The sequence below is a fragment of the Sciurus vulgaris genome (assembly GCF_902686455.1).
Source record: "Sciurus vulgaris genome assembly, chromosome: 5".
Taxonomy (NCBI): Eukaryota; Metazoa; Chordata; class Mammalia; order Rodentia; family Sciuridae; genus Sciurus; species Sciurus vulgaris.
Genome location: NC_136465.1, coordinates 152,319,496 through 152,339,096, shown reverse-complemented (window position 1 = coordinate 152,339,096; position 19,601 = coordinate 152,319,496). Strand labels below are relative to the sequence as shown.

The 19,601-nt window shown below is 38.3% G+C and overlaps 1 long non-coding RNA gene across 1 annotated transcript in view; it reads left to right on the top strand.

The window, feature by feature from the left end:
• The window catches only part of LOC306660770, a 152,366-nt gene that overhangs the window by 105,685 nt on the left and 27,080 nt on the right, over positions 1-19,601 (top strand). Inside the window, exon 2 of the long non-coding RNA XR_013763743.1 lies at positions 2,796-2,884. This is a non-coding gene — a long non-coding RNA (uncharacterized lncRNA). The remainder of the gene's footprint in view (positions 1-2,795; positions 2,885-19,601) is intronic.

Here is a 19,601-nt window from a genome sequence, read left to right as displayed (position 1 = left end):
TTCTTATATTTATATTCATTGTTTTGGGGTTACAGTTTGAGTGTCTATTTTTGAAGTTAGTGTGAACATCAGTACTGTAGAGATTCATTAGAAGGAGAAGTCAGAATTTGTGTATTTAAATTTTTTTTTATTTGAAATTTGGGGTGAAAACTTATTTACCTAGACTTTTCTCAAGTCAATGGGGATGGTAGCTATGACATATTTTATGAATTAATAAAAAAGAGGAACACTATATGTTTTATGCTGCTGTCAGGAGAAATACCACTTCTTTCAGCAGCAGGGTGTCATTCAGCTTTCCTCTGCTTCTTTTTTTTATTTTATTTTAATTTATTTATTTTAATTAAAAATCATAAATTTACATAGGGCAATCTTGTTTGATTCATTCTGTTATTTTTTTCCCTTCTCCCACACCCCTCCCACCCCTCTTTTCCCTCTATACAGTCCTTCCTTCCTCCATTCTTATCACCCTCCTTATCCCTAACCCTAAACCTAACCCTAACCCTAATGCTAACCCCTCCTACCCCCCATTATATGTCCTCATCTGCTTATCAGCGAGATCATTCGTCCTTTGGTTTTTTGAGATTGGCTTATCTCACTTAGCATGATATCCTCCAATTTCATACATTTGCTGCTTCTTGAAACAAAACTGGAATGTGCTCCTGTGTGTGGTTGATGTTGTCACTCACCTTAGATGCTGCAAGCAGGTGTTTACTTCTTACTTCAGAAAGTGGCTTGGGAAGGGCCTTCTGGGGTTGTGACAGCTACAGTTTCCACATTCTCTGCCACACTTCTGCTCCTTTACTGATGTTCTTGGAAACCCCTCGCTTGTTCCAAAATTCGGGGCTATCTCCCCATTTTGTTGAGGGTATATTTAATACTTTTGTTTCATGATCTCCTTTTTCCTTTGAATGATTTAAGGGGAAAAAAAAAAAAAAAAAAAAAAGAGGGCCATGCTAAATCTCAGCTGCCATCTCCAAACTAGTAATGGTATTGTTCCAAGCTCTTTTCAATAAACAAAAATTCTACTTTCCTATCTTCCCTCTTTCTCTCTAGTTAATATACTTTGAAAAAGTTAATTCTATTTTTAAATATTCCTAATCCTTGCTATTCAAAAGCCTGAAAAGTACAGAGTAGAACCATCTGTGGGATTCTTTCCAGTTTTCATTTTTAATGTTTTCAGTGGTGGGGACTGAACTGTTTCCCTCCCCACCAGTAGTGGGGAGAGATGAATACAAGCTGCCATTTGTCATAACAAAGATGTTTTCTGGGGGCTGAGCCATGGCTTGGTGAAGCACTCCTTCTGCTCAGCTCCCGAAGGCTCAAAGGCCTGAGTCTACCCTGGCAGACTCTATAGTCAAGAGACAGTGCTGCTATTGTTTGTCTGACACAATGCTTGGCAAGAGTTTAGTTGTGTTTATTTGAAGTTGTAGAACAAAGCGTCTTCAACAGTGGCCACACAAACTGCCAGAGCTCTTGATCCATTTAATAGTTAATGACATAGGGATATATTTGGAAAATGAGTGTGTTCGTGTGTGTGTGTGTGTGTGTGTGTGTGTGTGTGTGAATGTATGTGTTGATGATCACACAAAGAAAGATGAAAACATCTTTACTGATGATCACTGAGGACCCTTCTCCCATCGACATTCAATTAGTTTCACACAAAGTTTGGATAATATGCTTTAGCAATGCAATGCATGAGAAATATATATTTACAAGCATCATTTGACAAAGATTTCTGGATGGCTTCAAACAGCAAGCTTCCTCAAAGCATTTCAAACAGGTTGATTAATCTCTCCCCCAAAGTAATTTTATTTGCAAACATTTAAGTACATACCAGCTGTATACTATATGGTACCTACATAAGTATATTTGGGTACTACTAATACTTAGAAAATTCTCTGATGTTGGGCACAACTAATGGTTTGAGAGAAGAAGCCAAGTTACATCTGACTGGAGCTACAGAACAATCAGACTATGTTCTAGAATGCTACCTTCCTTAGGTTTCAAATGAGCTCATCAATGACTGCAGTGCACAAATGATCCAGAAGGAGTATACGTGCCTTTGCACACTGTTTAAAGATATTTAAACAAGAGCAATGCTCTGTGACTTGTTTCATGAGCAAAGTCTCTGCAACCACAAAGGATGAGGGAAGAACTCAGATTTGCTAAGCATTCAGATACCAGATGCTCCTAGTTCTTTCGGATACTCATATATTCTGCAAGAGTAACCTATGTTATTCCAGAAATATCTCTCTATAAACTTTCAAATCTATATGTAATGAATGTTGTACTTTTCTCAGAACCAAAAGATGCATATTTTCCTCTTCTGAACATCTATTTCCCAATATCAAGGGGAAAGTCAAGGAAAAGAAAATTATCTTTTCTGAGAACCTAATGAGTCTTAGAACATTTACTGAATTCTTGAGCAATTAATTCAGTCCAGAGCCAAATTGCTAGTGCATGTTAAAAGGCCCCTGGTTGCTACCATTCTATTATTATCTCCAAAGAAATAGAATCAGTTATTTGAAGGTTTGGGGTTAACATGGGAATCAAGCAAAGGAATCCAAATGATCTTGAAGCATGATTCAGTCAGAATCTGTAAAATCTCAGTGACTTGCTCTATTTCCTAAGCTGTTTTAATGAACACAATCACAATTGAGTCAGGAATTTAATTCTTTAAAGCCTAGGTTAATTTAAAGCCTCTGGCATGTCCTGACCTTTCTTTTCTTACTTACGCTCCACTGAAGGACTAAGGTTGCTTGCTTTTCTAGTGAAACACTTTTCTTCATTTGTAGACTTTCTCCCCTCAAGAATGCCAAACGGTGTTACAAGTTCTACTCAAGAGCTTCCCCCCATTTATGTGTGTCTCTGATGAGCAACATGGGTGAGTTTTAATTTTCACATGGAGCAGATGAGTTGTTCCTTTCTTACCTTTTGACTTTGCGATCCATCTTGCCACCTACAACTTTAGGAAGGTTTACCAGGTATAATATTGATGTATTCTGATCAAATGAGTACTCTTTTTTTTTGCCCTGATCAATCTTCTATCTTGGAATGTAAGCCATTTTCAGCCCTTGAACGATTTCCCAGCTATGCAAATGGTCCTGTTGCATACACGTGGGCCCATGGTGACTTTGACTTCCTTCCCTAGCTAGCTTCATGGCCAATGAAAATTTTCACCCAAGAATTTAGAATCTTGACTGGGAAAGCAACAGTAGTGTTCCTTAACACTAACTTTTTTTTTTTATTTGGCTTTTTATTTTTTACAGACTGCATTTTGATTCATTGTACACAAATGGGGTACATAATTTCGTTTCTGTGGTTGTACACAATGTAGATTCATACCATTTTTGTAATCATACATGTACATAGGGCAATGATGTTTGACTCATTCCACCATTTTTCATACCCCCCTCCCTCTCATTTTCTTCTACATATTCTAAAGTTCCCCAATTATTCTCTCATTCCCCACCCCCAGCCCCATTATATATCATCCTCCATTTATCAGGGAAAACATTCGGCCTTTGTTTTTTTGGGCTTGGCTTATTTCACTTAGCATGATATTCTCTAATTCCATCCATTTATTCACAAATGCCATAATATCATTCTTCTTTATGGCTGAATAGTATTCCATTGTTTCTTTATTCATTCCTCTGTTGAAGGGCATCTAGGTTAGTTCCACAATCTAGCTATTGAGCTGCTATAAACATTGATGTGGCTGTGTTACTGTAGTTTGCTGATTTTAGGTCCTTTGGGTATAAATCAAGGAGTGGGATAACTGGGTCAAAAGGTGGGTCCATTACAAGTTTTCTGAGGATTCTCTATACTGCTTTCCAGAGTGGCTGCACCAATTTGCAACTCCACCAGCAATGTAAAAGTGTGCCTTTTTCCCCACATCCATGCCAACATCTATTATTGTTTGTGTTCTTGATAATAGCCATTCTAATTGGAGTAAGATGAAATATTAGAGTTGTTTTAATTTGCATTTCTCTAATTACTAGAGATGTTGAACACTTTTTCATATATTTATTAATTGCCTGTGTGTCTTCTTCTATAAAGTGTCCAGGTCCTTGGCCCATTTATTGATTGGGTTCTTTGTATTTTTGTTGTAAAGTTTTGTAAGTTCTTTATAAATTTTAGAGATAAGTGCTCTATCTGAAGTGCATGTGAAAAAGATTTTCTCCCACTCTGTAGGTTCTCTCTTCACATTCTTGATTGTATCTTTTGCTGAGAAAAAGCTTTTTAGTTTGAGTCCATCCCATTTATTGATTCTTGCTTTGATTTCTTGTGCTTTGGGAGTCTTGTTGAGGAAGTCTGATCCTAAGCCAACACGATGAAGATTCGGGCTTACTTTGTCTTCTATTAGGTGCAAGGTCTCTGGTCTAATGCCTAGGTCTTTGATCACTTTGAGTTGAGTTTTATGCAGGGTGAGAGAGAGAGGTTTAATTTCATTTTACTGCATATGGATTTCCAGTTTTGCCAGCACGATTTGTTGAACAGCTATCTTTTCTCCATCGTAAGTTTTTGGCTCCTTTGTCTAGTATGAGGTGACTGTATTTATGTGGTTTTGTCTCTGTGTCTTCTGTTCTGTACCATTGGTCTGCCTGTCTATTTTGGTTCCAATACCATGCTGTTTCTGTGACTATTGCTCTGTAGTATAATGTCTGGTATTGTGATACCTCCTGTTTCACTTTTTCTATTCAGGATTGTTTTGGCTATTTGAGGTCTCTTGTTCTTCCAGATGAAGTTCATATTGCTTTCTCTATTTCCATGAGAAAAGTCATTTAACACTAACTTTTTAGAGAAAACTTTTACCAATTTCCACTGCCGAGACCCCTCAACTACATTAGTAGTTCTTCCAGAGATTTAATTCAGTGATTGCTTGAATTCCATGAGTTATCCAAGTATGATTATAACATATCCATCCTCTTGTGGTTTGGCTTAGCCATTACCTATTTTGATTACTTACAAATAAGTACATCTAAAATCACCATTTACTAATTCTTTATATGGTTTCCTATCCTGCTAAACAGAGCCAAACAACAGAAGGGAAATATCTTATTCCTTTTATCCTCCCATAAATACCAGACTCCAGAATTTACTCAAAGCCTCTAGCTCATGTACTGCCTTTCCTGAGTCTCGAGGACCAAAGACCTTTCCCAGGAAGGCACCCCAATCCCCCAGTGTATCTCCAAGGATGCTGCCTCTGCTGTTGTCCACAACTGGAAGGAACCAAGGGCAAGAGCAGGTTCCTGTAAACCCTCCTTGTGTCTTCACGGGAGGCCTAGCTCCCTCAGACCTTGTTACAGCTTAGAGAAGGAAACAGACTTTTCATTTCTTTAACAGCTTCATTTTATGACATTAAATGGAACCCTGTCTTTGAAAAAGCATTTCAGGATAAAAGGGTATGAATAGAATTATTCAAATATGCCCCAATCCCTTAAAAAAATCAGTCACCTCATCATTATCTCATGCCCAACATTCAATGGCACTGAGTCATTAAAATACACACTGATTCCAGTTTAGTCAATAATATGGTTCTAAACAGCCTATGGCATTTAAATGACCCACATTATCTATATTGTATTGGTTTGATAAGCATCCACTGCAGATTGTGACTTCTCCCTGAACTAGGATCAACATGGTTGGGCCCACTCTAAAGACAAGGCACTGAATCTGTTATTCTCTTTACCTCTTGATTTGGCTTTCCTTTACATTGATACCATTTCCAGGCCCTTCTTCCCTAATAGAAGTAAAATTGCTGCCACAAGCTCCTGATTTGTATTCTCATAGTTGAAAGTGGCATAAAGAAGCATTCTCTGATTGCAAGAGTTTGACCCAAATCTTGGGTTTAAAGCTAATTGCCCCTTATAGGTTCTGTGCCCATATTCAAACCAGTCATGGCTGCAAGAGACACAGAATAGGCTGATTGGTTTAGCTCTGTGTCACATTATTTTCCTAGGAGTTGAAATTGGGGTCAGCTCGATTCAAATCACAAACTGAGTGGGAAAAAGGCAAATAAATGCCCAGCAGTTAAAAAAATTAATTGAAAGTAATTTGAGGGAATAAGAAGGCAGAATTACTTGTTTCAGAGGGGAAAATATGTTCTTAATGCACCAAGCACCAGACTGAAATTCTGAAGTTGTTTGTTCTCAGAAGTCTTGTTTGTCATGATAATTAAAATAGTTTTGTTAATAATGTTTTTGTATGTATATAAATTGTGTGTATATATGAATGTGTATATGTATATACATACACACTGTATGTTCAAATACATTGCATACATAAATGACTCGCATATAATATCCATGTCTTATTAATTCTTCCTTCTTATACATCATTCCTCTAATGTAGGACCTGAATATTTCTTAAACAAGAGGCTAAATTTTAATATATTATTAAAATTCAGACATATCATGTATTAAATCTTTTTTCACCCAGTTTAATACATCATCACCAGGCGTAGCATCAGTCTTATCATTTGTGTGATATACTTTCAAATAAGTACAAATAATGAATTTACTCAAATATGTGCTATATAGAAATAAACACAAATGTCTGTATATATGCATGCTATGTTTGTATGTCTCTTTAACTGTGTGTGTGTGTGTGTGTGTGTGTGTGTATGGTAGCCAAAGAAACCAAATTATAGTGCAATTACCAGGAGAAAATGTTTGCTGCTCCCTTCCCATATGGGAAGCATTTGCAAACCATTGCTTGGCTAAATCACTCTTCCAATTCCACTCTGAACATTTTGTTTACCTGGAGCTAAACAGATTGTTAAGAATCTCCCAGATATACCTACATGCTCTAGTTAATTTGCTTGACAGTCATTCATTTATGAACATGTCAAGCAATCCTAAGATATTTAGGGGATCACTATTTCCAAGAAACTCAACTCGATTTAGATTTTGTGTCACTTTTACCCAGAAATTAAAACAGCATTTTTTTTTTTTTTTTTTTGCAGAGAGAAGAGAAGACAATTTTATTTTATTCCCTCTACTTCTGGGAAGAATATATTTACCTCTTCTCCCTCCTTATCAAGTCTTGTATAGCTTACTGCCATACACACAGGATCTTGAGTCTCTCTAACATTCTCAAATTTCTGTTTTCTGCTAAGGAATAGAATAGTGGTATAAATCCTGATTCTGAGCTCTGTGCAGTATTTGGAGGTTAAAAGGTACCAAGTTCCTAGACTGTTTTAAACTTACATCAGAGCACGGAACTGTCTTCCTCTTTGTGCTTTTTCCAGCTCTATGAGCCCAAAGAGGAAGTTAGGCAGACTTTTGTGGAGTCCTATGAGGGTTCGATCCTAATCTTTATAGAAGCCCTTGGTGTATGCAGGAGATGGCTGATTGTCTCTCTCGATTGCAAACCTTCCCCTCTGGCTTGTGTGTTCTTGGGCTCTGTCACTAACCAGACAAGCTGCCGTAAGTAAAATCACATGCTGAAGCCTAATGCACCTCCCTTAAGCACCTGTGAGCCCACGTCTTCCTTTGCATACATGCACTTGACCTAAGAGTTGATTTTCCTGATTTCACTAGCGAAGGTTCTTCTAAGACTCTGCAACTGAGAAAGAATAGCTGAGAATGAAGCTGTGGGGACTATTTTAACCATCAACCTAAAATCTAATATTTCCAGATTCAGAAAGGAAGGGAAAAATGGAATACTCATTATTATTTCAGATTAATGGAGAGAAGGAGGAAATGAACATAAAAGATCTGGAACTGAAGATTGGCTACGTTCACCTAAAACTACTTTGGATTCCATTTTTATTCACAACTGGTTAGTGTAGAAATTTTGGGAAAAGGACAGAGTGGAGGAAATAGATGGAATTATCCGGATAAGTTATTTTTTACATTTTCTAATTATTAAGAGACAAAAACTAGCATTTTAGTTACAATCCACAAATTTTATTTTATTTTATTTTTTTATAATGTATTTTTTAAATTGTAAACAAATGGGATACATGTTGTTTCTCTGTTTGTACATGGCATAAAGGCATACCATTTGTTTAATCATAAATTTACATAGAGTAATGTTGTTTGATTCATGCTGTTATTTTTTCCCTTCCCGCCACCCCTCCCACCCCTCTTTTCCCTCTATACAGTCCTTCCTTCCCCCATACTTGCCCCCCTCCCTAACCCTAACTCTAACCCTAACACTAACCCTTCCCTCCCCCCCATTATGTGTCATCATCCACTTATTAGTGATATCATTCGTCCTTTGGCATTTTGAGATTGGCTTATCTCACTTAGCATGACATTCTCCAATTTCAACCATTTGCCTGCAAATGCCATAATTTTATCATTCTTTATGGCGGAGTAATATTCCATTGTATATATATACCACAGTTTCTTTATCCATTCATCAATTGAAGGACATCTAGGTTGGTTCCATAGTCTGGCTATTGTGAATTGAGCAGCTATGAACATTGATGTGGCTGTATCTCTGTAGTATGCTGATTTTAAGTCCTTTGGGTATAGGCCAAGGAGTGGGATAGCTGGGTCAAATGGTGGTTCCATTCCAAGTTTTCTAAGGCATCTCCACACTGCTTTCCAGAGTGGCTGCACTAATTTGCAGCCCCACCAGCAGTGTATGAGTGTACCTTTCTACCCACATCCTCGCCAACACCTGTTGTTGCTTGTATTCTTGATAATCGCCATTCTAATTGGGGTGAGATGGAATCTTAGGGTGGTTTTGATTTGCATTTCTCTTATTACTAGAGATGTTGCACATTTTTTCATATGTTTGTTGATTGCTTGTAGATCTTCTTCTGTGTCTATTCATTTCCTTAGCCCATTTGTCGACTGGATTATTTGTATTCTTGGAGTAGAGTTTTTTGAGTTCTTTATAGATTCTGGAGATTAGTGCTCTATCTGAAGTATGATTGGCAAAGATATTCTCCCACTCTGTAGGCTCTCTCTCCGCATTGCTGATAGTTTCCTTTGCTGAGAGAAAGCTTTTTAGTTTGAATCTATCCCAGTTATTGATTCTTGCTTTTATTTCTTGTGCTATGGGAGTCCTGTTAAGGAAGTCTGGTCCTAAGCCGACATGTTGAAGATCTGGACCTACTTTTTCTTCTATAATCTGCAGGATCTCTGGTCTGATTCCGAGGTCCTTAATCCATTTTGAGTTGAGTTTCTTGCATGGTGAGAGATATGGGTTTAGTTTCATTCTGTTGCATATAGATTTCCAATTCTCCCAGCACCATTTGTTGAAGAGGCTATCTTTTCTCCATTGCATATTTTTGGCCCCTTTGTCTAGTATGAGAAAATTGTATGTATTTGGGTTTGTGTCCGTGTCCTCTATTCTGTACCATTGATCTACCTTTCTATTTTGGTACCAATGCCATGCCGATTTTGTTACTATTGCTTTGTAGTAGAGTTGAAGATCTGGTATTGCAATACCCCCTGTTTCACTCTTCCTGCTAAGAATTGCTTCAGCTATTCTCAGTTTCTTATTCTTCCAGATGAATTTCATAATTGCTTGCTCTATTTCTGTAAGGTACGTCATTGGAATTTTAATTGGAATTGCATTGAATCTGTATAGCACTTTTGGTAGTATGGCCATTTTGACAATATTAATTCTTCCTATCCAAGAACATGGAACATCTTTCCATCTTCTAAGGTGTTCTTTAATTTCTTTCTTTAGTGCTCTGTAGTTCTCATTGTAGAGGTCTTTCACCTCTTTTGTGAGAATGATTCCCAAGTATTTTATTTTTTTCGAGGCTATTGTGAATGGGGTAGTTTTCCTAATTTCTCTTTCTGAAGATTCATCACTTATGTATAAAAATGTGTTGGATTTATGAGCATTGGTCTTGTAACCTGCTACTTTACTGAATTCACTTATGAGTTCTAAGAATTTTCTGGTGGAATTTCCAGGTTCCTCTAAATATATAATCATGTCATCAGCGAACAGGGATAGTTTGAGTTCTTTTCCAATTCGTATCCCTTTAATTTCTTTGGTTTGTCTAATTGCTCTGGCTAGAGTCTCAAGAACAATGTTGAATAGAAGTGGTAAAAGAGGGCATCCCTGCCTTGTTCCAGTTTTTAGGGGGGCTGCTTTCAGTTTTTCACCATTTAGAATGATATTAGCCATGGGCTTAGCATAAATGGCCTTTACAATGTTAAGGAATGTTCCCACTATCCCTATTTTTTCTAGTGTTTTGAGCATGAAGGGGTGCTGTATTTTATCAAATGCTTTTTCTGCATCTATTGAAATAATCATGTGATTCTTGACTTTAAGTCTATTGATATGGTGAATGACATTTATTGATTTCCTGATGTTGAACCAACCTTGCATCCCTGGGATGAAACCCATTGATCATGGTGCACTATCTTTTTAATATGTTTTTGTATGCGATTTGCTAAAATTTTGTTGAGAATTTTTGCGTCGATGTTCATTGAGGATATTGGTCTGAAATTTTCTTTCCTTGATGAGTCTCTGTCTGGTTTAGGTATCAGTGTGTAATTGGCTTCATAGAATGAGTTTGGGAGGGTTCCCTCCTCTTCTATTTTATGGAATACTTTGAGAATTATTGGAATGAGCTCTTCTTTAAAGGTTTTATAGAACTCGGCTGAGAACCCATCTGGTCCCGTACTTTTCTTTGTTGGTAGGTTTTTGATGACTTCTTCTATTTCAGTACTTGAAATTGATCTATTTAAATTGTGTATGTCCTCCTCATTCAGTTTAGGCAATTCATATGTCTCTAGAAACCTGTTGATGTCTTCGAAATTTTCTATTTTGTTGGAATATAGATTTTCAAAATAGCTTCTAATTATGTTTTGTATTTCAATCGTGTCTGTTGTGATATCCTTGTTCATTCCGAATATTAGTGATTTGGGTTTTCTCTCGTCTTTGTTAGTGTGGCTAAAGGTTTATCAATTTTGTTTATTTTTTCAAAGAACCAACTATTTATTTTGTCGATTTTTTGTATTGTTTCTTTTGTTTCAATTTCATTGATTTCAGCTCTGAGTTTAACTATTTTATGTCTTCTACTACTTTTGGGGCTGGTCTGTTCTTCTTTTTCTAGGGCTTTGAGCTGTAGTGTTAGGTCGTTTATTTGTTGAGTTTTACTTCTTTTATTAAATGCGCTCCATGAAATAAATTTCCCTCTAAGTACTGCTTTCATAGTGTCCCAGAGATTTTGATATGATGTTTCTTTGTTCTCATTTACCTCTAAGAATTTTTTAATTTCCTTCCTAATATCTTCTGTTATCCATTCATCATATAATAGCATATTGTTTAATCTCCAGATGTTGGAATAGTTTCTGTGTTTTACTCTTTCATTTATTTCTAACTTCAATCCATTATGATCTAATAGAGTACAAGGTAGTGTCTCTATCTTCTTGTATTTGCTAACTTAGCTTTGTGGCATAATATATGGTCTATTTTAGAGAAGGATCCATGTGCTGCTGAGAAGAAAGTGTATTCGCTCTTGGTTGGATGGTATATTCTATAAATGTCCGTTAAGTCTAAACTATTGATTGTGTTATTGAGATCTATGGTTTCTTTGTTCAATTTTTGTCTGGAAGATCTGTCCAGTGGTGAGAGAGGCGTGTTAAAGTCACCTAGTATTATTGTGTTATGGTCTATTTGGTTTCTGAAATTGAGAAGGATTTGTTTGACATACATGGATGAGCCACTGTTTGGGGCATAGATGTTTATGATTGTTATATCTTGCTGATTTATGCTTCCCTTAAGCAGTATGAAATGACCTTCTTTATCCCTTCTGACTAACTTTTGCTTGAAGTCCACATTATCTGAAATGAGGATGGATACTCCAGCTTTTTTGCTGAGTCCATGTGTGTGGTATATTTTTCCCCATCCTTTCACCTTTAGTCTATGGGTATCTTTTTCTATGAGGTGAGTCTCTTGTAGGCAACATATTGTTGGATGTTTCTTTTTAATCCAGTCTGCCAGTCTATGTCTTTTGATTGATGAATTCAGGCCATTAACATTCAGGGGTATTATTGAGATATGATTTGGTTTCCCGGTCATATGGTTCATTTTTTAAATTTTATTTATTTATTTATTTGACACAACTTGTTTCCTCCTTTATTTGACAATTCCTTTAGGATAATTCCTCCCTTTGCTGATTTGCTTCGTTGTTTTTCATCTCTTCCTCATAGAATATTTTGCTGAGAATGTTCTGTAATGCTGGCTTTCTTTTTGTAAATTCTTTTAGCTTTTGTTTATCATGGGAGGATTTTATCTCATCGTCAAATTTGAAGGTAAGTTTTGCTGGGTATAAGATTCTTGGTTGGCATCCATTTTCTTTCAGGGCTTGAAAAATGTTGTTCCAGGCCCTTCTAGCTTTTAGGATCTGGATTGAAAAATCTGCTGATATCCGTATTGGTTTCCCCCTGAATGTAATCTGGTTCTTTTCTCTCACAGCCTTTAAAATTTTGTCTTTATTTTGTGTGTTAGGTATTTTCATTATAATGTGCCTTGGTGTGGGTCTGTTGTAATTTTGTGTATTTGGAGTCCTATAAGCCTCTTGAACTTGATTTTCCATTTCATTCTTCAGATTTGGGAAATTTTCTGATCTTATTTCATTGAATAGATTGTTCTTTCCTTTGGATTGTTTCTCTAGGCCTTCCTCAATCCCAATAATTTTTAAATTTGGTCTTTTCATGATATCCCATAATTCTTGTAGATTCTGTTCATGATTTCTTACCATCTTCTCTGTTTGTTCAACTTTGTTTTCAAGGTTAAATATTTTGTCTTCAATGTCTGAGGTTCTGTCTTCCAGGTGTTCTATCCTACTGGATATGCTTTCTATGGAGTTCTTAATTTGATTTATTGTTTCCTTCATTTCAAGAATTTCTGTTTGGTTTTTTTTCAATATCTCTAACTCTTTACTGAAATGGTCTTTTGCTTCCTGTATTTGCTCTTTTAACTGTCGATTCGTGCGATCATTCAATGCCTGCATTTGCTCTTTCATCTCATCATTCAGTGCGTGAATTTGCTCTTTCATCTCATCATTCAGTGCGTGCATTTACACTTTCATCTCATCGTTTGCTTCCCTGATCATTTTAATTATGTACATTCTGAACTCCTTTTCTGTCATTTCTTCTGCCATGCTGTCATTGGGTTTTATTGATGTAACATCTAGATTTGTTTGTGGCATTTTCTTTCCTTGTTTTCTCATATTGTTCAGGTATCAGTGGACTGCTGAGATATTGCAGATTTCCTCTATTGACTTACAAATGTCCTTGAAGATTTCTATATATATCCCCTCTTAGCCTTCAGTAGGCTGAAGTCTTGGAGGAAGTTGATAATGCGATGCTCCACAAGGAAGCTGCCTCTCTAGGAGTGGTGGCCTTCAGGTGGGGTATAATCCCTGCTAGTGGGCAGAGGTGCCTCCACTTGTTGACCAGTGGTCATCCAAAGGGGAACTTAGGCCGCGGGCTGAGGCAAGGCCTGTTTGGGCCTGTGTCTCTGGTTTTACCGTCCTTTTGGGGAAACCTCACCCAGCAGGGAAGACTCACCTGGTGGGGAGGTCTCGCTGGTCAGTTCCCCTCCTAGAGGTTCCCCTCAATTTACAGCTACCGCCTGGGCTGGGCTGCCTACCTCTGCAAAATTCCCAGGGGCCCGGCCTTACCTCCTGGGCCTGGGAGCCTCACCCTTCGCAGATGAATCTCCTTAGGCTGCCCCTCCTCAGAGAATCTGCTCCCAGGCCTGGAACCTTCGCTCCGCCCCTAAGAGTGTCTCTGTGCGGCTCTTCCACCAAGAAGCCTCCTAGATCCTGGGACTCTGCTCTGCACCTAATCGCCTGGCTATGCGGCCCCTCCTCTGAGCAGTCACCTGGGGCCCCGTGCAATCGCTCTGAGTCCCAGAGATCCGCCGCACTCCTCTTCCTCCAGACAGCCGCCCAGTATTCCGGTGTGGTCACTAGGAGTCCAAGCAACTCACTGCGTGACTCCTCCTCCCACCAACCTCCCGTAGCCCTGGGCAATCACTCCGAGTCGAAGTGACCCTCCCCATTCCTCCTCCTCCTCCAGGTAACACCCCGGGTGTTCAGGAGCGGCTGCTCTGAGTGGCTCTGAATCCACGTGACCCGCTGCACACCTCCTCTGGGCAGCCGCCTGGAGCTCTGGTGCGGCCACTTGAGACCAAGCGACTCACCATGCTCCTCCTGCAGGCAGCCCCCCTGTGTTCAGGAGCGGTCGCTTTAAGTCCAAACAACTCACCAATCGCCTCCTCCTCTGAGCATCCGCCTGGAGCTCTAATGCAGTCACTGCGAGTCCAAACGACCCACCGCGCTCCTCCTCAGGGGAGGCCCTGGTGTTTAGAAGTGGTCTGAGTCCAAACAGCTCGCCACGCAGCTCCTCCCCTGGGCAGCCACCGGAGCCCCAGTGGTTGCTCCGAGTCCCAGCGCTGTGCTGAGCGGCCTCCTCTCCGATGCTCCCAGTTGTCCGAGTTCACTGCTCCAGCCAGGGGAGGGGCGTCTCGCCGGCAGCTCTAGTTCACAAAGTTCCCTGCACTCCGGGACCACCGTCCCATCTGGGATGCCTCCCCAACGGGAGAGACTCACCCGGCTGCTTTGAGTTGGTCCCAAGTCTCTCAATATCTCCTCTTTTGAATCCTGAGTCCTGGAGCAACATGAAATGCAGCCACCCTCTAGGCCGCCATCTTGAAACCTACAATCCACAAATTTAATTATAGACATTTACTTCTCAATAGTTTCCACTTGCTGTCTTAATTTTAGCTGAAGAAAAAAGATACTGTGCACATAATACACATATTTAATATTTTCTCTATTAGAAATACTCTAATGTTCTAATTCAATAAATTTGCATAAGAATTTGCTTTCTTCATTTCACTGAGATAGAATATACCATCTGACATGAAGTTATTACTGAGAATGGTAAGTCACAAATTACATACTGAGAGAAATAGCAACATGTATGACTTCTGTCATAATGATCATCAATATTCAGTTTTAAAGCATACACTGACATATTCACTTAAACTTCAGGAAAACTCAGTGAATGAAATAGGATTGGTGCTATTTTTAACTCTATTTTTCAGAAGTGAAAATGTGTAATGTGCCCAAGGCCATGTGGTTAGGAAGTGGTAGAGCTAACATGTCAAGAAATCTTTGAGTGTAAATCCTGTGCCTTCCCCATGATACACACAACTGACCAAATAACAATTCAGGGTCATCAAGTGCTTATAACCTATTTGTGTTAGGGCTGTTCAAAATAGTCACTCAAGGCAGATGGGGGGGGGGTGTACAATACTTATGGAGCAGGACACTGTCCAGGGCTTCCCTGAACTTGAATGGCCCTGAAAACAAGTGCTGGGTCTCTCAGAGGCTACACTTGGAAAGAGTAAGAAGAGAAACTATCTCAGGGGAGAAGCATGCATGAAACATGGAAATGGGTAGAAAACAGGCAAACCAGCTTAAATGGAATGGAGGGTTCAAATAGGAAAGATGATATTCATACAGTAGAAGATGAGGCTGAAAATATGAGTCCAGATCTCATTCTATCAGTTCTTGCCTCCTGGCTAGGGAGATTGATCTATTGCTGTCCACTAGAAGTTTCTGTGGTGATGGAAACAGTCTATCCCTAAGATATACAATATCACAGCCCCTAAACACATGCAACTATCAAACATTGGAAATCCGGCTAGTGCAACTCAACAGCTGAATTTTTTATTTTACTTCACTTTAGGTAACTTATGTTTAAGTAATAACACCCGGCTGATGGCTTCTGTGTTAGGGAATCTATCTTGTAGATCATCCTCAGAAAAGTCATTCAATACTACCCAGTTGAGGATGGTCAAATGACCGTGTTTGAGTAAATTAAAATGACCATGCTAGATTTTTCTCTCAGGAGACATGGGAACAGTTTGGTTAAGATGATTTCTACTGATCCAGGTTTGAAGGGGCAAAGGCCTTAGATGGGAGGAGTGACAATAAAAGTGGAAATAAGCAAATCCATAAAGAAAAAGTTTGAGATCTTATTCAATGTGAGATCAGTTTTCCTTCTTTTGTGCCTGAGGGATAATAAAATAATTGAAAACAAAAACAGGTTAAAAAGTAGAGGTGTTGGGGTAAAAAGTGATTTTTTAAAAAACTGCATTTGCATAGCATCTAGGAAGAGATCCATTAATATCAATGAAAACCGAGGGGCAACTTTTAGGGTGCTTGACAAATGCAGCAGATCTTGGATTTAAAGGATCTGTCTGGAAGTATCTGAAGACAGGTCACAGTGAAGTCATGTGGGAAGCAAAGCTGGTGTTCCGATACAGACTCTCTTTACTCCAGGTGGAGGGGTTGTTTCATTGCATTGTTGTCGTTTATACTCTCAAAGAATATAAGTGGGATAAAAAAAGAAAACAGGAGAGAAGAGGAGCCTTAGAAGTGAAGCACACTCAGCTCCTATGAGGTTTGCATCGATGGACTGCTGGGTATAAAGTGAATCTTGAAGGTGTGGCTTTCCTATCATGATCTTCATCAGTTAGCTTTGAAGTCTGTAGGGAGTGGGATTTGGCCATTTTTTTCCTGTGGTACTGATCCACATAGTGTTGGTTGAACAGATTTTTATCCAAGATGCTGTAGCAGGCACAGCAATAGATATAGAATCATACTCTGCCTGAAGAAGCCTACCATCTTTTGGGGGACTCCAGGATGAAACACACATATCTGTGTTGCAACGAAGAATGTATTGAAGTCTCTTATTCTATTTGAGTCTGAAGGAGGATTGAAGAGATGAAGACAATAAAAATATCAGGAATGGGTTTGTGGAGAAAATGTTAATTTTTCACCTTGTCCTGAAAGGAGAGGTGAAGCTCTTTCATATATAGATAAGGTATTAAGGACATAGTAATGAACACGACAGATTCTCTAAAGTCAGATTTTAGGGGGGAAAAGACAGCAAGCAGAAATAATTTAAAAATTAAATAGCTTTAATTGTGGAAAGTTCTCTTGGGAATTGTAGATGGTGACTAAGTACAAAATAGGGAAGACTGGCATTCTCTAAAAAGTCAACAAAGACTTTTCTGATGAAGGAACTATTCAGCTTAGATCTGAAAGGTATGTGGGTATTAATTGAATAAAAGGGCTTGAATAAAAGGAAGTTGGCAACAGGATGAAAAGCATAGAGTTTGTTTCAGGGATTGTCCCATCCCATGCATGTTAAAATGTTCTGGGGCAGAAATAAACTTGCTTAGTTCAAAGACCCAAAAGAAAGTCAATATGGCATGTGTGTAGTAGCGAGAAGGTAGGTAGTAAGAGATGAGATTCAGGAAGCAGGTTAGGCCAATATGGGGGAAAAATCATGCAGTTAAAGCAATTTGACTTTCATTTGAAGGGCAACGGAAAGTCATTCACTTATTTCTGAAAGTGGATGATGCTAGGGTAAGCATACTGTATCAAGCAGCGTTTTGATTTGCCAATATTGTAAACTGCTTTAATTAGTTTAAGCAGAAAAATTCTTAAAATTTTGTACTAGTTTCAGCAGAAAACTTAAAAAAAACATATGAAGCAGTTTAAAGAGAAAAATGAAATGATTAAGAACATTCAAGTAAGAGAACCAGGGTACAAAGCCAGCGGCTGCAGAATTGCTCCTTTAAGACTCTACTGCCATTCCTGGGCTCTGAGAAGGGAGCACGGATTTCATCACTGATGCTGGCACAAGATGTCACCAACACTAGTCACCCCAAGCTTCCTTTTGTATGTCACCGTCTTCTACATTGAAATCTCCCAGAGTATGTCTGATAGGTCATGTACCTTCTACATTGGGGAAGTGTGAATTTCAAGGTTGGAAAAGCCTCCTTAAAAAAAAGAAACAAGCTGGGGCAGTGGTGCACGCCTATAATCTCAGTGACTCCGGAGGCTGAGGCAGGAAGATTGTGAGTTCAAAGCCAGCCTCAGCAAGGGAGGCCTTAAGCATCTCAGCAAGACCATGTCTCTCAATAAAATATAAAAATGGGCTGGGGATGTGGCTCAGTGATTAAATGCCCTGGGTTCAATTCCCAGTCCCCCCACACCCCCAAAGAAAAAGGAAAGAAAAAAAAAAAAAGAAATAGAAAAAGAAAAAGTCACTTAAAGTGTTCCTGGGTAACCCAAATGATGCAAATGGCAATTGTCCATAAGAGGCTACACTTACATTTATAGAAGTCATAAAAAATTTTGAACCAGAGACCTAAGATTGGAGCTATATTTTGGAAGAATAAACAACCATCACACACATCAAGTATCTGGACGCAAAACAGAAGCAATAATTTTTAGAGGACCCACAAGAAATTGCCAAATAGAGTTGCCTTGGAGGAGTGAGAATATTGTAACAGTAAAACTTTTCTAAACACTAGTATTTTGTTTTTATTATGTTTGCTTATTATTTCTCAAGCTTAAAAAATAGTTAAGAAAAACAATTAGATGTGGTTCTGTCTACACTTAAAAAGGGAAAAGAGAAAAAGGAAATAATTATTTGTGAAAATGAACAAATGACCAAAAACCCTGCACAGCAAGAAATCGTAAATATTTGAAGTGATGTATGCCTTAATCTCCCTGATTTAATCACTTGTTACCCAATTATATGCTTGCCTAACCATCATATTTTACCCCCCAGATATGAACAATTATTTTGGTCAGTTAAGAAAAAGCAAAACTAAAACAAAACAAAACAAAACAAAACAAAACAAAACAAAAAAAAAACGTGAAAAAAAGTAACCATCATATGAATCTGATGGGTGTGAAATCTGTTAGGTGAATTTTGCAATATTTTAAGGAGCCAAGGAGGCAGTAAGTGTCTCTACTGAAGGATTGGCAGCAGAAAGAAATTTACACATATGAGAAGCATTTGGGGCAAGAATATTTATATCACACTTTCAAAATGAGAAAGATCATGGATGACTCTGTTTTCAAACCAGTGTGACTACAGGAACAGTGAAATCAGTAAGAAAAAAAATTAATAAGTTTTGAAGATGCTTTTGGCATATTCACATGAAGATATCCAGTGGGCAGTTGGAAATACTACTCTGAACAACAATTTGGTAGCTACTCATAAAGTTAAATATTCATATGCATTATGCTCATTAAAAAACTGAAACTATATCCATAATCATCCTTGTCCAATGAAGAACTTGTGTGTGTGTGTGTGTGTGTGTGTGTGTGTGTGTGTTTGGAAGTTCATAACTTCCAAAAAACCAGAAACATCTCAGGCATCCATCAACAACAGGAGAGAAAAAATCCCCCCCAAACTGGTATATTCACACAGTAGAAAATCATTTAGAAATAAAAGGAAAGGCCAATGGAGACACATAATAACAGAGATAAATTTCAAAACTGTTCTGAGTGGAAAAAGGAAGTCAATAAAGGGTATGTGCTTTGTAACTCAATATATGTGCACTTCTAGATCAAATATGAATATGTGGTAAGAGAAATCAGAGCAATGGCTGCTTCCTGGGGATCAGGGAAGAGATGTAAGGGAACTCTATGGAGTTAAAAAACTGGTCTACTACTTAACTACAGGTGTGGATATACACATTTGTTAAAACTGCTTGAAACATAGAGTTACAATCTGTGCATTTCATTATTTGTAAATCAGGCTTCAATGAAAACATAAATAATAAATGAAAAATCC